This window comes from Coenobita brevimanus, chromosome 59, assembly GCF_032717465.1.
Source record: "Coenobita brevimanus isolate Jiangsu-jjx chromosome 59, ASM3271746v2, whole genome shotgun sequence".
Taxonomy (NCBI): domain Eukaryota; kingdom Metazoa; phylum Arthropoda; class Malacostraca; order Decapoda; family Coenobitidae; genus Coenobita; species Coenobita brevimanus.
Genome location: NC_137012.1, coordinates 10572967 through 10575817, shown reverse-complemented (window position 1 = coordinate 10575817; position 2851 = coordinate 10572967). Strand labels below are relative to the sequence as shown.

The 2851-nt window shown below is 43.6% G+C and overlaps 1 non-coding gene across 1 annotated transcript; it reads left to right on the top strand.

The window, feature by feature from the left end:
• The first annotated feature begins 1769 nt into the window (after positions 1 to 1769).
• LOC145402961 (5S ribosomal RNA) lies at positions 1770 to 1888 on the top strand. Its single transcript, XR_013897897.1, has one exon. It is a non-coding gene; the product is annotated as a 5S ribosomal RNA (ribosomal RNA).
• The last annotated feature ends 963 nt before the right edge of the window (positions 1889 to 2851 follow it).

Here is a 2851-nt window from a genome sequence, read left to right as displayed (position 1 = left end):
CTCTCTCTCTCTCTCTCTCTCTCCCTCACCTGTTGCCTAACATTCCTCATTCGTCTTCATCCTGATCTAGACTTCTGTTTCTCTTTTAACAAATCAACGCCAACTCTCCTGTCAGGTTTATAGTTTTATGGCATCTTGCTTTCCCCTCACTCCTTCATTATTTTTTCTGATGTGGCACGACTGAAATAGGGAAACACCTGTCACTCCCTTCTCACTCTTCGCCATCCCACTCCCCCTCTCTTTCCATCTCACTGTTGTCTTTAAATAACTCTCTCTCTCTCTCTCTCTCTCTCTCTCTCTCTCTCTCTCTCTCTCTCTCTCTCTCACCATCACCGACACAACCCACCTTTCTTCCTTCCTCCCAGATTGAAACAGTCGGGAGATTTGTGGGAGGAAACTTAGTCACGGCTACGTGGGTGGGAAAGGGGAGAGAGGGGAGAAGGAGGAAAGGAGGAAGGAGAGAACGAAGGAAGGAGGGAAAAGGGGATAAAGAGGGTATGCGATGAATGAGATGATGTAGATGAGGGGAATGAAATGGAAATGGATTGAAAAAATTACATGAGAAGGAAGAAAATGAGAACTTACTCATGAAGGGAGGTAAGAGAGAGAGAGAGAGAGAGAGAGAGAGAGAGAGAGAGAGAGAGAGAGAGAGAGAGAGAGAGAGAGAGAGAGAGAGAGAGAACAGGAACTGCAGTAGAAGCAAAATGTGTAATAAAAACTAAGAAAAGAGAATGAGAAAGGATGGAAAGAGAAGGTGAGGGGGAAAGAGAATAGGTGGAGAAAGAACCGATTAAATGACCAAAAGAGTTCAAATAAGGGGATAGGGAAAGAAGGAGAAAGAAGAGAGAAAATAAAGAAAAGAGTTTAAGTAAAGGGAAGGAAGAAAATAAGTATGGAAAAGAACAAAACAAAATAAACTGATAAAGTGCGAGGATATGAGGAGGGAGGGACAGATGAGGCTGGCCTAAGTGAATAGAATGAGAAATGAGATGTGGACAGAGCAAAGTCTGGATGGGGGTAAGTATAAGAGGCTGAAAAATGAAGACTGGAGATGAGGAGTGATGACGGATGAAGAGAATTAGAAACGCTGGGGGAGGGGGGGTAGAAATAGGGTTTAAAAGGGAGATGCAGAGTACAAAGGGCGTGGGAGAATACCCGGTAGGTATAATGAATATGAGTCACTTCACGGTTGGTGGTCAGAGCGACGGCCTTGCGAAGTTTCAATCGCAACAAGTGATCGGAGGTTGGTCGATCATGTAATGCCATCAAGGGAATCAGCCTGGTAATCAACCCTTAAAATGTCCTGCACTACAGTAGTCCAGCCTGAGGCCCCAACACCTTGGACCTTGACCAATTGCTTAACCTCTTCAGTTCGAATGTCATCGAGTTGTCCTGGCTGCCTGCATGTGTTTTTATGCTGATCAGGACATTCATCCATTCATCATCCAGTCCTGTGTTGCCCCACCCTCTACACACACACACACACACACACACACACACACACACACACACACACACACACACACACACACACACACACACTATCAGTCTTTCCACCCAAAGGCGGCAAACGAAAGAGGCGGACCACCATGAAGTGTTAATAACAAACATGAAAAACTTGCAGGAAAGGAAGAACAAAGCATGATGCAATCCATCAACCCCTGAATATAATACTACAGGAGAGATTTTAATTTGCACATTATGGGAGGAAAAATAACGTAACTACTAATGTATACAGAAGCAGAATCAATTAAGAGATCTTATGATAAGCCAACGGCCATACCACGTTGAGTACACCGCTTCCCGTGCGATCAGCGAAGTTAAGCAACTTTGGATCTGGTTAGTACTTGGATGGGTGACCGCCTGGGAACACCAGATGCTGTTGGCTCGTTCTCCCTACGTGTCAAGTGGGGTTGGTGGAGGATTAGTGCCCCTCCCTGTAAAACAATTAACTCTAAGCCCTTGGCCACCCCGTTTGGGATACATGGCGTCTGGCAATGAATGAATGAAAGGTATGCACATAATTTTTACCTCCGCCAAGGAGGTTCTGTTTTACCCCGCGTTGGTTTGTTTGTCTGTTTGTTTGTTTGCCTGTTAGCAGGATTACTCAAAATGTTGTAAACGGATTTTGATTAAATTTTGTGGAAGAGTGGGCCTTGGGCCAAGAAAGAAGCTGTTAAACTTTGGGCCGGATCCGGATCGGGAGTTTCTCGCACAATATCTCCAAATGTTCTCATAGAAATTCAATGAAATGTGGAAAGGTGCACCATGGATCAAGAAAGAACTGATTAAATTGGGGGGCGGATCCGGATGCGGATCCTGGATTACTCAAAAGTGATGGACCAATTTTGATTAAATTTTCTGGAAGGGTGGGCCATGCTCCAAGGAAGAAAATATTAAATCCGGGGGAGGAACCGGATCCGGATGTGGAGTATCCTACAAAATATCTCCAAAAGTTCAATAAAATTTTGTAAAACAGTGGCCCAAGGACCAAGAAAGAATTGATTAGATATGGGAACGGATCCCGTACTAGTATCCACGGATCCTGATATGGATCCTTTTTAATAGCAATGACATTGACGGAGGTATGTGCTCTCTGAGCGCTTTCTAGTTATTTTATTTATTTTATTTAGTTCCATGGCATATTTCACTATCTATTCCTTATTTCTGCCAACAGATGTATTCATGTTAAGATAGAGGGGTTTGATACAGCCTTCATTAACCCCTAAGGTTACAAGAGGTCTTTCCTACGTTTAATATAGTCTTCCTGGAGGCAGCAAGAATATAATACCATTGAGGTACTCAGGTGCAGAGTTTAAACTCTTTTAGTCAAAAGACATATTTTTCATTT